Source organism: Macaca nemestrina, chromosome 2, assembly GCF_043159975.1.
Source record: "Macaca nemestrina isolate mMacNem1 chromosome 2, mMacNem.hap1, whole genome shotgun sequence".
Classification (NCBI taxonomy): domain Eukaryota; kingdom Metazoa; phylum Chordata; class Mammalia; order Primates; family Cercopithecidae; genus Macaca; species Macaca nemestrina.
The window spans coordinates 129341947-129359774 of NC_092126.1; the positions used below are offsets into that span (position 1 = coordinate 129341947).

Here is a 17828-nt window from a genome sequence, read left to right on the forward strand (position 1 = left end):
GATCTCAGCTCACCACAACCTCCACCTCCTGGATTCAAGCAATTCTGCCTCAGCCTCTGAGTAGCTGGGATTACAGGCGTGTGCCACCATGACTGGCTAATTTTTGTATTTTTTAGTAGAGATGGGGTTTCTCCATGTTGATGAGGCTGGTCTCGAACTCCCAACCTCAGGTGATCTGACCGCCTCAGCCTCGCAAAGTGCTGGAATTACAGGCGTGAGCCACTGCACCCGGCCTGGTTTACATTTTTTAAAAGGAAAAAAAAGTCAATTTCTATTTTATTAAAGAGAAGCAATATAAAAATACACAGTCACAATAGCATTCAAAGAAACGAAATGAAAGAACGAATTCTTTCATTCTTCTGAAAGAATCCAAAAGGAGTGAGAGGTGAGCATGGCATTTGCACATATACCTGAACTGCCTTCCAAGCTATCCTCTTTGTCTCACCAAGCGCCACACCCCCATTTCTCCCAGCTTGTTCATGAATCTAGCTAGCATGGACTAGGTGAGGCCTGTAACAACTGAGGCTCCTTTTATTGTTCACTCCTCAACTGGCTGCTCCAAGAAATCCTACAGCATGGCAAAACCCTCCTCAAGCAAAAGCTGATGGAAGGCAATTTGGGGGAAAAGGAAGAAAACAAGGAAATAGGAAGGAGATGTGAATTATGAAAAAATGACCATTAACAAACAAATCAAATGGACAAAATAAGCTTCTATTTGGGGCCTATGAAATTAGCAACTACTCAGAAAAAAATACATACTACATAGTAACGGTGGGGATATAGAAAAAGAGCAGTCTCAGAGTTGACTGTGGGTAGGTAACTTGTTTCAACCTTTCTGGGAGGAATTTTAGCAATGCACACCTCTTTAAAATATGCATCATCTTTGACCCAGCCATTCCACTTCTAGAAATGTATCCTAGAGAAATAATCAGAAATATGCAGAATGCTTAGGGTACATAGATGTTTAGAACAATTAAAGTCATAAAATGGTATTTATAATAGGGAGATAATGGTGCCAAGCTAAAGGTTCCATATTAATGGAGTGGTTCCCTGAAATATAACACACATAATTAAGTCCAGGGTTCTTCAAACTTTATTCTGAAAAGCTCAATGACTTGCTCGGATATATCTAAAGGTACCCTTCAGGAGTAACCAATGAATCCCAATAGATGGGTTTTGCTCCCATTCATCCCAGACTTAGCCATCCTCCTAAAATTATGGGTACGAAAATGATGCTACTGCTTAAGCAACAAACAAAAAATGGTTAGATGCTAAGGACTATTATGCAGTCATTATAAATCATGCTATATAAAAATATACACAAACTAAAAAGAACAAGTGGCACCTCAGTATCTAGCAGGCTTCAGAGAAGGGCGGGTCTTTAGTAGCTGCTAAAGATACAGATTACCCTGCCAGACACAGGGTGTCTCATCACTAATAAACTCTTAATAATGGGTATTTCATCTGCATAAAGCAGTCATGATAAAACTCATTCTCTAAGGTGGCAGTAAAAATTAGTTGAGATGATGCATGTGATGGTGTTTACTTCAATGACTGGTACCCACTACTCCATCATAGAAGTTCTTTTGATGTATATCAATCTACGGCTTAGAATTTCACATTTACCAGTATTTATTTCTCACGTCTCATTCACATAGCATTTGAAATCATCATCAGCTCAGACCTCCTGACTTTCATGGAAGACATCCATGAAATCAAGTCTTTTATAAAGTCAAAAATGATTTCTTTCGCCCAGAGGATTCCAGTCTTTGAACTACACAATTTGGATTTTTTGCTTTGTTTTGTTTTTCAGCTAAGGAAGCAAGCACTTCATTTCTTAAGCAACCGCATCTCAACACTAACAACCCCCCAGCAGACTATCTTTCCCTCAAAATCACATAGAATGCTCAGAGCATCACAGAATCTTACAGAAGTCTTTTATAGAGAAAAATATGACTGTCATCTTTTTATGTCTCTAAGAAATGACAATAATTCAGATTTCAATTCTATAGTGATTTGATCATTTTAAAACAAAGACATAAAATGGTTCATTTATATAAAACCAGTTGCTAAGAGTGTTGGCATTTTAATAGGCAGCTTATGAAAACACACTTTTTGAAAGAAAATACTAATGTCTACAGAGAGGAAAACGATGAATGAAGCTCATAAAATTTAACTGCATTTTAGTTTTGATTTGGGAAAGCTGCAGGATCATCCACTTGGGAAACACAGTCCATAGATCCACAGCTGTATTTCTAAGTCCTGCCTCCCAGCCAGTCACAGCTCCCAGCCAGTTGCAGCCATGAGAGCCCCTTCTCTAGAGGGAGGCAGCAGCATTCCTATCTGCTCTCTCCCCATAACCTGTGCTGCCAAGCTACAGGAAATCTCAGTGATTCAAGGGACTGAATAGAAGTTCCTCTCATCAAAAAGTCTGACAATTCTGGGGCCCATGATCTGGGAATGAAATGGTCTGTCCTAATCCAGCCTGGGGCCAACACATGATTGTTGATTGCTTTAAAGAAGGAAGCACTACCAGCCTTAGCCATTTCTCAAGAGAAAACACCTGCTAAGGGCATTTTAATTCATTCCAATGGAGCAGTTTCAAGGCTCTAACCAAGAAAGCAGAGCAAGCAACTTCCGGTTAAGAGCTCCAAAATACCTACCCCCCAATCCTGGCTCACTTGACAAGAGTGCCTAAATTCCCACCTTAATTCACCATTGGATATATTAAAGAAAATATTTAAAAGTTCCCTGACAGGAAGAGCAAAATCCATGAAGTCAAATCATATAGTATTATCTTAGCAAGAATGTCATTTAAAAATAGTATATCCTATACTATTAAACATGTAATATATTTTAAAATATATTTTATTACTTATTGTCATATACATTTGGAATATTAAAATTATATCATAAAATATATTTTTATTAAGGGCTTATGTGCTAGAGACTGTCACCAGTAATTTATATAACTTATCTTAATTAATCCTCACTTGTTTCAGGCAGGTACCATTATCCATATTTTACACATGAAGTAACAAAAGCTTGGGCTAGCTAAGTAACTGACCAAAAGCTACTCAGCTAGTAAGAGGCAGAACTGACTCCCCAATGCAGAGATCTAACATACTCCACTGCCTCTCTCTAAGCAGAATTCAAAGAAGGACAAAGGAAAACAAAGGTACTAAGTTCAGGAGACACTGATTTGTATATTAAAAAATAAAGTATTATCGTCTACAATGCTAGTTATAAAAGGTAGCAGCTGATTGGAATCACTGAGGGCATTTTTTCAAATAGTGGTGCCTGGGTCCAATCCCCCTCCCCCTCCCAATTCTGATTCTAACTGGCATTTTCACACACTCCCCAGGTGATTTTAATGTAGAGTCAAGGTTGGAAATCACCATTTAGAAGTATTTGGAGTAGAACTTAAATGTTGATAGAAGAGGCTAAGTGAACAAACAAGGTTTTGGAAATCTCTAGAACAGGACTATACAAAAAAAATACTTTCGGTGATGAAAAAGTACCGTAATCTGCACTGTCCAATGTGGTCGCCAATGGCAAAAATGGCTAATGTGACTAAGGAGATGAATTTTTACATTTCATTTCAATGCATTTATATTTAAATAGCCACATAGGGGTAGTGGGAACTATACTGGACAGCACAGCTGTAGAGATCTGTCAATGTGCCTCTGCTTTATTGATGGAATGTGTCAACTGAAATACTGACCGTAAATAAAGTGGCAAGTACATGAGCTCTTACTGTCCATATCAATTATTTGACATGACCAATTGTCCAAAATGGAGCTCTGTTAACAAGTCAGATGCTCTGAGTAGCTAACAGGAAAAAAAAAAAAAAAAAAAAAAAAATCAATGCAATGGAAAATATGTCAAATATGTTTAGCTAAATACTCTTTAAGGACATAATTCTTCAGGTCAGTGTTAATTTGCTCCCTATAATGCAGGAACCAGTTGCTAGCCATGGCCATTATAAATGCCAAATCATCACAATAATGCAGAGGAAAGAAGAGAATTTAGGGATGTAAAATGTTTTGTCAACTTCTGCTGTTACTGTGGGTCAAAAGAATCTTTTCTTTCATCTTCATATCTTTGGCACCTACTGCAGTATTTTAAATATATATTCAACGGACTAAAAAATAATTTAATGAGAGAGCAATAATGGAGCATTTATTCATTATCTTGCATATTGTAGTCAATCATACATGCAGAATAAAAGGGTTTAGACATAAATTGCAATTCATAAAAATTACCAACAGGTCTCACTTTTATTTCAATAAAAATTTGTTTACTACTTAGGTGCATAAAATGCCTGTGTGCCAAGCTATTATACATTCATTAATTTGAACTACATGACTACATATGTCAGTGAACTAATTCTGAAGATGTGCATATTCCCCTAAATTTTGATATAAAATTAAATGCTTTTTTAAAGGCCTCAGATTATTTGAATTTTGCATATCAGATGTTGACATATTTTATATCTGAACTTAATTTAATTCAGAAATGCTTTGCAGTAAATTACACTTAGTTAATTATATGTATAAATCCCTCCATAGCTAAAAATAATTTTATTATATTCCGAATGGAGCTTGCAAAAAAGAAAACATCATCTATAGCTCTACATTTGCCTTTATATGCAGTAAAACTAAAACCCAGGCAAGGTAACAATCTACATGAAAACAAGAGCTTAGCTTCGAAAATTAAATTATCTGGAGAGGAAAAGCTAAAAACATACTGATATACTTCTTGGTCCAATAATATACTCGCACTTCCTCCCATTTTTCTAAGATGAAGCCAGGTTAACAACTGAGTAGTGTCAGAAAAGAAAGACAGAGAGTGATTAATGACACTGAAAATGTGTAAAATGTGCTCAATTCATCAGTTGCTTTGAGGACACAACTTTTTTGGACCATTCCTATTCTGCTGTATGTCATCGAAGTAACAACTACTGCTCTGGCCTCAGTAAACACCATTTTTATAACAGTAACAAAAAAGGACACTTTGCCTGTGTTTTTAAGCTAATGACATTGCAAATGTGATAGAACAAGACACAATGGTCTAATAAAAAAGAAAAGCTAATCCTAAAAGAAATTTGGACTATGATAATGGCTTAAAACAGTCAATTCCAAAGCAAGAGACCATGGTAACTAATTGTTTCATTCTAGCTACACAGCTAAAGCCACAAGACACAATGCATTAACTGCAGTTAAAAACAACTAAGTAAAATTATGAGTCTGTATGTGTCTCTCTCTCTCTTTGACTTTCCTTTGTTAAACAGAATTTTTTTAAAAATCGCAGTCCTTAAAACACATACACACAATATTCTTTGTTATTCAAACACTGTCCCAGTCTAGAAAACACTGATTAATTAGTCCTCCATGAGTTATCACAAACATTTTTCTACCAAGCATTCACTGTGCTGTTTTGGTTAGTTTCTATGTCTATCTCAATTTAATTCAACAAATATTTACTGAGGTTCCATTTGCCAAGCACCATACCAGGTGCTGGAGACCTGATAATAAACATAGTAAGTTTCCTGGTCTGATGGAACAGCATCTAGATTTACAGCTGAATAAAGGGCTGAGTGCTAAAGAAAGGAAGCACAGCATGCAGTCAGAACAAACAGAGGGGGTCCAACCCAGATGGAGGAGAGAGGAAAGACTTCCCAGAAGATGCAGCCCGAACAGTGAATCCAAGTTACCCACAGAAGCTGCAGAGGGGCAGAAGGTAAGGAGTTGAGAGCGCTGCTGGCCTAAGAAATGACACGTACAACAGCGCAGCAATGGACAAAACACTGCATGAAGGAGGAACCCAATGTTTAATAACTCAAGGGGAAGGCAGGGAGTTCAAGATGAGGCCAAAGAATAATCTTATTAAGGAGGTTCAACTTTTATTCTAAGAGCACGGGGGCACCAGATTTGAGTTTTATAGGACAATTGTTACAGCAGCCTTGCACAGAGGAGACTGGAGCATGCAGGAAGCCAGAATGCGGAAGACTCCTAGAACACTAGCTCTCAGAAAGTAGTTTATCACGGCTCAACAAAAGATCAGTAATGTTGTTTGAACTCCATTTGTACTGGAAAACATATCTATTTAACTGTTCCCTCAAAAATTTGTAATTCTATCATGCTTTATTAACAAGGCATATGGGCCGGGAACAGCGGTTCATGCCTGTAATCCCAACACTTTGGGAGACTGAGGAGGGCGGATCATGAGGTCAGGAGTTCGAGACCAGTTTGGCCAACATGGTGAAACCCCATCTCTACTAAAAATACAAAATTAGCCAGGTGTGCTGGAACACGCCTGTAATCCCAGCTACTTAGGAGGCTGAGGCAGGAGAATCACTTGAACCTGGAAGGCGGAAGTCGCGGTGAGCCGAGATCATGGCACTGCTCTCCAGCCTGGACAAAAAGAGTGAAACTCCATCTCAAAACAAACAAACAAACAACAACAACAACAACAAAAAAAAAACAAGGCGTATGATCTCCCAGCAACAGAATATGGGATTTTAACTGTTTTATTATTGCTTAATTCACTTGCCCTAAATTTTACGCACTGTACCCCTTCCCTCCACCCTCACACTGGTCATCCTAGTTACCAATGTATACAAGTGAATAACAGCAGGACAGTCAGGGCTAGAGAGACCTTCCTTCAAACCAAGTTAACTCATTTATTTACAAAGTTGATTGCATCAACTTAAATGCTGAAATCCACCCCAGCATTAAGGCAATAAAAAGTAAGGTTGAGGCTGGGCACAGTGGCTCACACCTGTACTCCCAGCACTTTGGGAGGCCAAGGCGGGTGGATCACAAGGTCAAGAAATCGAGACCATCCTGGCCAACATAGTGAAACCTAGTCTCTACTAAAATTACAAAAATTAGCTGGGCGTGGTGGTGCATGTCTGTAGTCCCAGCTGCTCGGGAGGCCGAGGCAGGAGAATCGCTTGAACCCAGGAGGCAGAGGTTGTAGAGAGCCAAGATCGTACCACTGCACTCCAGCCTGGCAACAGAGCCAGACTCTGTCTCAAAAAAAAAAAAAAAAGGAAGGTTGAGGAATAAAGGCTGGCTGCTTAGGTCAACAGAACCTATCGATTGAGAAATTGCTGAGCAGAATTATGTATCTTTATATTAAGCAAATATACTACACTGGCATGTTTATGTAACTCAAGAATCATCCCACTGGACAACTGGGATGTCCCCGCATTTTATTAATCAGTTGATTGACTTTTAAACAGACTTACTAAAATACCTGACAATTAGCGCCCAAACAGAAACAAATCTTTACTGCCACACAAGTAAGTATTTCAAAGTGAGAAAAAAAACCGCCACACTTGAAGGCAGTGTTATTTACTGTGGCAATTTTTTTTCCAGCCTTCCAGCTTGCACTGCATAAAATTTACCATTATCTGGGAGATCCTCAGAGATGAGTCCCTGGTGCTTTTCTGCTACAGTTTTAGAAGCTTGTTCATTCATTATCATCTGAGATTTATCCAGGATTTCTTGCTGTTTACAGCCAATCTGTGGTGATCACATCTCATCTCCAGTCACATCAGCAGTGTGATCCTCCATGTCGAGGGGCTGATGGATACAAGGGGTAGTTATGGCATAGGGATCTCTTTTAAGTCGAGGAGTACTGCTTCCATTCTACTTTAGAAACAGAGACATTAGGCGTCCTTAATCTTTCGGGGTCATGAGTCTATGGTGTCACAACTCTCTAGAATCACAAAATCTTGAAAGCAATTTCTGAAGTCTATTCATGACCCCCTCAATGTAGGTGGATTCGCTAGGATTCTTCAGGTCACAAGAAATAGGAAATCTAAATCAAACTAACTCAAGTCCCCCAATCCCCAGGACTCTGTTGTCTTAAGTAAATAATCTGCTTCAGGCACATTTTGAGTAGTCTGCATCATCAAGGCTCTCTTCACTTTGGGCTTTATTTTTAGGATCCCTGTGTTAGTACCATAGCAACTAACTGTTCCAGGTCAGTATCATCCCAGATTCAAGGCCACAGGAAAGAAGGTGGTACCCTTCTCCTGACACACCAACAAAACTCACAGTAATAATTCTAATTTTTCTGACTGGGTCACATGCTTCTCCCTGAATCAATCATTGTAGGCAAAACAATGTTATTCTCCATTTGTCCAATCTTGGGCCACGTGCTGACCCCAGGAGCTGGGGGTCAAATCTGCAAAGGAAAGGGTGGTGGTAGTTAAAGTAAATCTAGGAGGCTCGTGGGGGAAGACAGGGGCATGGGTGCTAGTTACAAACTCCTAATCTACACACTGAATTTAAGTAGACTAAACCTTTACATTGGAATCTTAGTATCACAGGAGTGTAGAACTCAAGGAACAAAGTGATCTTAACCAGCAACTCTCAAAGCATGAACCTGGGGTCCTCGAGGTCCTGAGACCTTCTCTGGACTCGCCAAGATTGAATCATTCCCCTGACCTGTTTCAGGCCCTGAGGGCTCCCAGAGTTTGGTCATAGCATACATGTTTATGTGACTGGTATTCTACCCACCACTACAAACTCCATGTAACCAACGTCCACGTCTGCCGTGTCTGCTCCACACCTGGCATGCTTCCTGGAAGTCAACAGTGTTTCCTGGATGAGAAACTGAATACATTAAAATACAGCTATAACACCTGGATATTTCCTTGGATCTTTATCTGCAAATGCTTTCTTACCAACTGAACCACTAAAGGCTTTGTCAATCCAATCTTCTCAGAGGTCTAAGATGTTACAAAAGTAAAGACACTGGTTTCTTATCCACCAGCATGGCTCTAGCAGCTATCATGACAAAGGATGGAAACCACTCCCAACCTACAGCCAACGCTAAACCAAAAGAAGCAACATCATCATCACAATACAGTCATCAATTTACCTGGGCAAAGGGGATTCTTGGCTCCCTTAGGACTTCACATATTCAGATGTGAGCAAAATGTAAGACAAGCAGCTAAGATATCAGAGGGCAGAGAGTGAGATGTCAGTGATGATAAGGCAACTCAAACCCTAACAAGGCATGATGGCTTAGACAGCTAATAAACCCTGAGACAAATATGATTTTTTAGAAGTTCTTTTCTACATTTCAAGGTGACCATTTCAACTTGACTAGATCACTCCTTTTATTCATTCATACAAAGATGGAAGGCATCAAGTACCTATAACACCTACCAACCTAAAGGAAATACAGAGAGCAGAGGAACATGTAAACTAACACCACAGGGATGGGATCAGGTAATCCACACTGTGGGAAACTATAGGGCAAACAACCCAGTTTCTTCAAATATAAATTCCAGGAAGAAAGAGAGATGGGGAAGGTAAGGAAAGAGGGGAGAAATGAGAAAGGAATCTAATAGATAAGAAAAAACATAAAAGACCAATTGTATTAGACTATATATACAGTTTTGTATATTGCTATAAAGAAATACCCAAGTCCGAGGCAGGCAGATGACTTGAGGTCAGGAGTTCGAGACCAGCCTGGCCAACATGGTGAAACCTCGTCTCTAAAAATACAAAAATTAGCCCAGTATAAGTGGCACATGCCTGTAATCCCAGCTACTCGGGAGGCTGGGCCAGAAAAATCGCTTGAACCTGGGAGGTGGAGGTTGCGGTGAGCTGAGATGGCACCACTGCACTCTAGCCTGGGCAACAGAGCGAGACTCTGTCTCAAAAAAGTAAAAAATAATAAATAAATAAATAAATAAAAAGAAATACCTGAGTCTGGGTAATTGATAAAGAAAAGGGGTTTAATTGGCTCACAGTTCCACAGGGTGTACAGGAAGCATGATGCTGGCATCTGCTGGGCTTCTGGGGAGGCCTCAGGAAGTTTACAATCATGGTAGAAGGTGAAGGGAGAGCAGGTACATCTTACAATGGCAGGAGTATGAGAAAGAGACAGAGTGTGAGGAGAGAGGTGCTACACATTTTTAAACAATCAGAGTTTGTGAGAACTCACTATCATGAGGACAGTACCTAGTGGGATGGTGCTGTACCATTTGTGAGAAATCTGCCTCCATGATCCAAACCCCACAAGGCCCTACCTCCAACACTAGGGATTACAATTCGACATGAGATTTGGTGGGGACACAGATCCAAACCATATCACCAACTAAACACAATGTGTGCACCTCATTTAGATCCTTATTCAAACAAAGAGAAAAAAATTTCACAATATTGGGCAATTAGTAATTTGAATACTGGATATCTGACAACTAAGGTATTACAGCTAAATTTTTTAACTTTAACTGTTTTAATCACATATGTTTAAAATACCCCTCTTAGATGTACATATTGAAATATATATAATATAAAGTGATTTGACATCTAATAATTATTTCATAATAAAATAGGAAGGATGAAGCTAGTGGGCCTGGACAGAATTAACCAGAGTTTGGAGAAGTGGATGACAGTACAATGGGGTGTCTTATGTTATTCTGTCTACTCTTTCTATGTTCCATTATATTTTCTAGAGGAAAAGGAAAAGAAGTTCCTCAAAAGCAGGGATGTCAGCTATCTTGTTCTGTTCTATTTCCATCACCCAGCCCAGCTCCTAATACATAGTAGGAGCCCAATAAATATTTGTTAAATGAAGGAGAGAACATTTCTTATTCATTCCACTAGTCCAAGGCTTGTGGTCTGCCATATAAAGCTACATAAAACCTTCCACAGCCTGCTTCTCCTGACACACACACTACATACACTGTTGTCAACAACATATCTTCATTCTCTTTCTCACTGTCATTACTGTTACACCTCCAGGTGGCTTCTCCTGCAGTACTGACAGCTTTTATACATAATTTTTATTTTTATGAGAATGCAATAAAACTGAGAAAAATCCTACCCAAAGCAATCTACTTTTAAAAAATAAAAACTATTGATTGAGCCTGTACAATGTGCCAGAGCTGACCTGTAAGCACTGAGGATGCTTCATGAACCTTGCATTTTTAATCATGGACACATGCCTCCTTCCCCAATTTCACCATATGAGAGGTCAGAGTGCACACTGGGCTCCAGAATTTAAGAAACTGGGTATGAATCCCGATTCTGCCACTTACCAGATGGTAGGACATTAGATGAGTTATTTAAACTGCACTTCTGTGTCCTCACTGATAAAACCTGTTAAAATCTATTTGTTTCCTAGAGTTGTTAGAAATAAACACAGAATGCTTACCACAATGCCAAGTATAAAACAATCAGGTTACTAATTATTTTTACCATACAATTTTTTTCCCTAGGAAAATTTTAAGAATTGTTTTAATTAAAAAAGGATTAAAAGTTATGTTGCCAAGTCACCCATGCCTAGCCCATGTCCCTGTGAATTTGGAACTTGACATAATTTCAAGAATCCCTGCTCTACCTTTTCCCTAAGCCCATGTGGGATCTTGGAGGACAGATGTAAATAATGGCCAGAGCTGCAGATGTGCAAATAATAGGACTTGTTTTCACATCACATCTGGCCTGCTTTCCAATTCCTAGGTGGCCAAGAGTGATTCACAAGTCCAAAGTAACATGTCTTCAATGAACATATTACCATTACATGAGGGGGAGAAAACGAGGGGCCCAGCAGGTATAGAGGCCCCAGGTTAATTCCCAAACTACAGCTGTTAGAAAACATGTGAACAGTGCTGGAGACCTTAAGAAAGCTGTATATACAAGCCAACTAAGTTGTAGAAAGGATTTGTGTAAGTGTCTTTATCTTCAAAATTAAATCCATCCTCTGCCATCAGCTGACCCGATCTCTTTCCAACATTAATGAATTCATGAACAAAGAAACAGACACAGTAGCCCTCTATTGCCTCCTTAAGTTGTCTGCCTAAGTACCTTCTACATCTAATGTAGCATTCAGAGCTTGAGGGTTTTATCCAGAAAGGCCATGTTACTACAAGCCATGGCTATTATCTTGCCTGTCAATAATATAACCTCTTAGTAAGTTATAAGAAACGTCTCTTTTCTGAAAAACGCTATTATTTTTTTCTGTCTTAACCTCTTTTGCTACCAGACGCCAAAGCATCTGTGGGAATATTTTAAAACGTTTTAAGATTACATGGATACTAAATATTTCAAAATTATTCCCTGAAAGAAGCATGTCTGTACTCCCTGCCCCCAATGAGCAAACACACACACAAATGGCTTAAGGTAAAATATCCATAAAGTAAAGAAGAGGGAAGAGTAACTTATCTTCAAAAGCACAGACACAGAAAATGTATTAAGTGCTTTTAGAAAGCATATTGGTCTGAGATGTTTTAAAAGTTTATCTTTGAAAATCTAAGCCTGAGGTTACTTTTGGGAAAACTAAGCATGAAAAGAAAAGAGCTTATAGCTTATCAATTAAACATTTTGGCCCATGGCACATTCTTTTTTTCCACTAACAGACAGGGTCTCCTCTCATCTTTAGAATCTGTCTCCCATTTGAACAATACTTCTTTTAAAGAACTATCCTTAAAATCAAGTATTTAAATACTTTAACCTAAGCAGTGGTTGTGCTGAAGCTGGCTTATTTTGGCTCACAAAGGTAGCACTCTCCCCAACTTCGCATTCAGTGGCTTCATATTGGTAGTCTGAAATCAACTACGGTGGATACATTCACACCATGGAAATCAGCAAGTGCTACAAATCAGGGCTCTTTCTTCCCTAGACAGCCAGTTGTTAAATACTTCCTAGCTACTAGCCAGGCTAAAACGCCCAGCAAAAGGGAAATGTTAAATAAATTATGGCACAGTTATGCAATGGACTTCTAAAACACCTTAAAAGGTAACATAAAACTATATATTTAACTATATATTTATCAATGAGGAAAGGTGTCAACAGTATTTTTAAGTTAAAAATATAGATAATTTTCAGCTGGGCACAGCGGCTCATGCCTGTAATCCCAGCACTTTGGGAGGCCGAGGCAGGCAGATCACGAGGTCAGGAGTTTGGGACCATCCTGGCCAATATGGTGAAACCCCATCTCTACTAAAAATATAAAAATTAGCCAGGCGTGGTGGTGCGTGCCTGTAATCCCAGCTACTTGGGAGGCTGAGGCAGGAGAATTGCTTGAACCTGGGAGGCAGAGCTTGCAGTGAGCCAAGATCACGCCACTGCACTCCAGCCTGGGCAACAGAGGAAGATTCTGTCTCAAAAAAATAAAATAAAATTCTTGAATTTTTTTATATATATGCATATGCATTTTATAGGTATACCACGTTAATAGTTAATATGTGTATGTGTATACACACACACGTACACATATATACATGTATGATATACACATATACATGCATGGAAAAAATACAACAAATGGTAAAAATGCATTATCAATGAATGGAAAGATTATGACTGAATTCTGTTTGCTTAATTTTACTTTTCTGAATTTCACAAAGTTTTTAGAATGAACAGCTATTATTTAATAACAGGTAGGAAATCATACTAAAACTTAAATAAAAAGAATCAATATTACTATACTGGCATAAGCATATGCATTTTAATCCCAGTATTATGAGCTACTTATATGTGGGATAAGAAGTAGAAGGGAATATTATTTTTAAACATGTGCTGAAATAGACTGTATATCAGTATTCTGTGCAAATTCTTACCTGTTACTTTTGCCTAAATGAGCCTTCATCTGCTTCTGGGCTAATTAAGTATGGCTGCTCAGTCTAATGAAACTTTGGGGAAAAAAACAGATACACAACTGAGAACAATATTTTTCTTACAGATCTTACTTATTATTACATATGCTGGCCTTCATCATTCAACAATTGATACATTTTGTGCCGAACTCAGAAGACCAGACCAGCCTGACATTCATCAGCATGGATTTTTAAAAATTGTCTCTAATTACATTAAGGGCATTGTATTGAGACATCAATGCTTTTGCAATTACGATATGCTAACCATCTCAGATCCTCCAAAAATCCTTTGTAGTGCATTTTAAAGATGGAAAACGAGACTAACGTTAGATTTCAAATAGTTCTCTTTCTAACAATTTGTAAACACATTATCAATAACATTACTGAGAGGAATAAAGACGCCTTTAAAAATGAATAAAAGGAAATTCACCCATTCTGTTAGCACTGCTCTCAGCAACATACTTCAGTTTCTCCTCATATTACCTGACTTGCTCTAATATGAATTTGTGCCACCACCCCCCGGTTTGCTGCTTCCATAACAATGTTTCCTAATTTCTCAAAGAAATTCAGCATCAACCTTGGAGTTCACTTTCTATAATCCAAAGTAATCACCTGATTAAAGGTTTTTAAAGTAAAGATTTGCTTTATCGAGTCCCAAAGAACCAGGGACTAGTTATAAACCTAAACTTTCACGACTATCTGGGTAGCTTCCCTTTTTTTCTTTCCTATATCCCGTGCTTCTCCCTGATACAGGAACAAAACAGCAAGATTCATGACCAAGAGCCTAAGAGACTCTCAGAATGTAGAAAGTTGATGCCAAATTGGGAAGTAAGACAGTAAGTGCGGAAGACGTAGGAGAGAAAAACAACTACTTCCACGTATTGCTCACTTTACACTATGCTAGGCACAGCACAAAGAATACTACGAAAAACATTTTAAAGTCTCTTTATGTTCATAAGCCTCTTCAAGAGGCAATATTATCACTTGGAACTTAGCAAAATGACATAATGCCAAAGTCACACACAGCTAGTTAACAACAGAGCCAAACAGCCCTTGCTCCGAAGCCCATTTCCTTAAGCTCTATACTCTGCACCCTCACGCAGTCCAGGGTCTAAACTTTGAAACGCCTTTGACCTAGGATGGCTGAATCAAAAGGGTCAAACACAGATGGGTCAGACGCACCCTTACTTCAAGCTCTACTCATCTACATTCTCTCACACTAAAGTCCCAAGCTACACGCTTTTGGCATGGAAGAAGCTGCATAACGTTGTTGAGATAATTATTACAGAGAGGGATATTTTTTCTCTTGTCTCTTTTCACCACTCAGAAGTATACTTATATTCACATTTATATAACATTTAAGTTATTTTCCCATTATATTATTTTAACTGTCTGCAGCAACATTTTTTTAATGTTATGTGTAAAATTAATAGCATCTTTATGTCTATCATGACAACAGTCAGGCTGAAATCCATCCAAAAAGATTCCCTGAACACTTCCTTCCAGATAAACCAGGAACTACTCACTCACACAAAATCCATGTTCAACTAGAGTTGATTTTATAAGATATTAATTAACATAGCTTCATTCTGCAGTGACAAGAGCCCATCTGCTTTCTTGGCATTGGAGAAGTGATGGACTTCAAATCAGCTTAAGGGAGGCTTGAGTCTGGAATGATTTCCATCTGCAACCAGTTCTCATCTGGTTCTGCTTTTCACTGTTAACTCAGCATATCTTATCAGACTTCTTCAGCTGGCCAGAGGAGGACCATCAGGTTCTGTCCAAGCCTGGTGAACATCAAAGCGCCAACATCACAGGCTAACTGTGGAGCTGAACTTCTATAGGAGGAAGAAGGTCTATCCCACAATAAGATTTCTCACCATCCAAACTCAAACACTTCCCTATGGCTACATCCAGTCTCTGTACTGTTGTAGTTCTCCAGGGTAGTACATCTCACATCTCTGTATTCTTTAAACAGCCCCTTTTTCCAGTGAGCAGTAAGATGGGAGGCTGAAAGAAAAGGAATGAGCCCTATGGATGTCACTAAGTGGTTAATGATAATGCTGCACTTTCCAAATCCCAAGGGCAGAAATCTAAGCAAATTAAAAAGTTTCAAGTTTTAAAGTCAAGTAACAGGCTGAATAATGGCCCCCTAATGATGTCCACGTTCTCCTCTGCACAACTGCAACTGTCTTACCTAACATTACAAAAGGATTTTACAATTTATGATAAAGGGTATGGACCTTGAGATAGGGGGATTACTCTGGATTAACTAGTCAGGCAGATCTAATCACATGAGTTATTAAAAACTGAGAACTCTTCCTGGTCAGAGAGATGGGATAGAAGGAGTGAAGATTCCAAAAGGAAAAGGAGCTCAACCCTGCTGTTGCTGGCTCTAAAAGTAGAGGAAGAGGCCGAGCACAGTGGCTCATGCCTGTAATCCCAGCACTTTGGGAGGCCGAGGTGGGCGGATCATGAGGTCAAGAGATCGAGACCATCCTGGCTAACACAGTGAAACCTTGTCTCCACTAAAAATACTTAGCCGGACGTGGTTGTGGGCGCCTGTAGTCCCAGCTACTCGGGAGGCTGAGGCAGGAGAATGGCATGAACCCAGGAGGCAGAGCCTGCAGTGAGCCGAGATCACACCACTGCACTCCAGCCTGGGAAACAGAGCGAGACTCCATCTCAAAAAAATAAATAAATAAATAAATAAAAGAAGTAGAGGAAGAGGGCCATGAGTCATGGAATGTGGGTGGCCACTAGAGGCTGGGAATGGCCCTCGGTTGACAGCCAGCAAGAAAAAGGGGATCTTGGTACCACAACCACAATGAACTGATTTTGCCAACAACCCCAAAAAGCAAGGAAAAGGATCTTTACCCCAGAACTTTTAAAAAGGAACACAGCCCTTCCACCACCTTGATTTTAGCCCACTGACATCCACATCAAGCTCCTGACCTTCACAAATATAAAATAATAAATTTGTGTTGCTTTAGCCATTTTGTTTGTGGTAATTCATTATAGCAGCAACAGAAAACTAATATATAGGTTCGGGCAAAATGAAGAGCATTTCTGAACATCTTCTTAGTCTCTTGGTCTTTAAAATCAAAAGGAACCAATTGCATAGTTCCAGTTTCATATGATCTGAACGTCAGTGTCCTCCCAAAATTCCTATGTTGGAACCTAATACCCAGTGTGATAGTATCAAGAAGTGGGGCCTTTGGGAAGAGATGAGGTCATGAGGGCCCCACTCTCATGAATATGATTAGTGCTCTTATAAAGAGGCTCTAGGGTGCTTTCTTCCACCCCTCCTGGCATGTCAAGAGATAGTAAGGCACCGTCTATGACGAAGAAGACCTCCCCAGACATCAAATCTGCTGGTGCCTTGATCTTGGACTTCCCAGCTCCCAGAAGTGTGAGCAATAAATTTCTGATGCTTGTAAATTACCCAGTCTAAGGTATTTTGTTATAGCAGCCCTAATACACTGAGACACATGGTATATTGCTTACAAATATTTTTTAATAAGCATGAGAGTTGCACAAAACCCCATTTGCAATGTCTGCAATGCCAAAGACAGCTGTTGATATTGGGGAAAGTCTCTGAGCCATTACTCTCAAAGATACTAAATCATTCCAGACTATTCTGAAAGGCAAAGATAATTAAGCTTGATCAGGAATCTCAAGTTTTTTTTCCAGTGTAATGTGTTTTTATAATGGCAAAACTATGGCATGGATCCCTACATAAACAGTTGTGCTTTCAGTAGGTGTTGACTGACTCTCCCTCCAATTATACTTTGGATTCAGCAATGCTTATAAATAAATTGTCTTATTAGTCACAATGGTATCTACATACAGCTGAAAAATGACATTCCAGACACATGTGAGATCATTATTTATGCAGATGAAGCCTGGTACACATACAGAAGCAAAGCCCTTTCTGAGTTCTGACCACCAGCACTGTCCAGATTTTTAATATGAAAGCCAGTGTCATGGATTGAACGCTACCATTAAGATTTTGGCACATACTGTGTCAGCGGGAACATCTGTTTGAGGCATCACAGTTTTTCTAATTTCCACCTTAAGGATAAGTCTGATTTTGGAATCAAATCTTCCTGAGGCTTTTTGTGTAATGCTAAAACCACACCTGGGAAAAATCTCATGAGGAGAGAGAGAGAGAGAGAGAGAGAGAGAGAGAGAAGGAAAA

The 17828-nt window shown here is 39.2% G+C and overlaps 1 protein-coding gene across 24 annotated transcripts in view; it reads right to left on the reverse strand.

Annotated features, from left to right (window-relative positions):
- LOC105483536 (membrane associated guanylate kinase, WW and PDZ domain containing 1) overlaps nucleotides 1–17828 on the reverse strand; it is a 677852-nt gene that overhangs the window by 451170 nt on the left and 208854 nt on the right. The gene's annotated exons all lie outside the window — the stretch shown is intronic.